Below are 1,076 nucleotides of genomic sequence, written 5' to 3' on the forward strand. Positions count from 1 at the left end.
AGGATGCCCCACAGATGCTCAATAGGGTTTAGGTCTGGAGACATGCTTGGCCAGTCCATCACCTTTACCCTCAGCTTCCTTAGCAAGGCAGTGGTCATCTTGGAGGTGTGTTTGGGGTCGTTATCATGTTGGAATACTGCATGCGTCCCAGTCTCCAAAGGGAGGGTCTCATGCTCTGCTTCAGTATGTCACAGTACATGTTGGCATTTATGGTTCCCTCAATGAACTGTATCTCCCCAGTGACGGCAGCACTCATGCAGGCCCAGACCATGACACTCCCACCACCATGCTTGGCTGTAGGCAAGACACACTTGTCTTTGTGCTCCTCACCTGGTTGCCGCCAGACACGCTTGACACCATCTGAACCAAATAAGTTTATCTTGGTCTCATCGGACCACAGGACATGATTCCAGTAATCTATGTCCTTAGTCTGCTTGTCTTCAGCAAACTGTTTGTGGGCTTTCTTGTGCATCATCTTTAGAAGAGGCTTCCTTCTGGGACGACAGCCATTCAGACCAATTTGATGCAGTGTAGGCGTATGATCTGAGCACTGACAGGCTGACCCCCCCACCCCTTCAACCTATGCAGTAATGCTGGCAGCACTCATACGTCTATTTCCCAAAGACAACCTCTGGATATGACGCTGAGCAGATGCACTCAACTTCTTTGGTCGACCATGCAAGGCCTGTTCTGAGTGGAACCTCTCCTGTGAAACCGCTGTATGGTCTTGCCCACCGTGCTGCTGCTCAGTTTCAGGGTCTTGGCAATCTTCTTATAGCCTAGACCATCTTTATGTAGAGCAACAATTCTTTTTTTCAGACCCTCAGAGAGTTCTTTGCCATAAGGTGACATGTTGAACTTCCAGTGACCAGTATGAGAGAGTGTGAGAGCAATAACACCAAATTTACAACACCTTCTCCCCATTCACATCTGAGACCTTGTAATACTAACGAGTCACATGACACCGGGGAGGAAAAATGGTTAATTGGGCCCAATTTGGACATTTCCACTTAGGGGTTTACTCACTTTTGTTGCCAACGGTTTAGACATTAATGGCTGTGTGTTGAGTTATTTTG

The sequence above is a fragment of the Bombina bombina genome, chromosome 9 (assembly GCF_027579735.1).
Source record: "Bombina bombina isolate aBomBom1 chromosome 9, aBomBom1.pri, whole genome shotgun sequence".
NCBI lineage: Eukaryota > Metazoa > Chordata > Amphibia > Anura > Bombinatoridae > Bombina > Bombina bombina.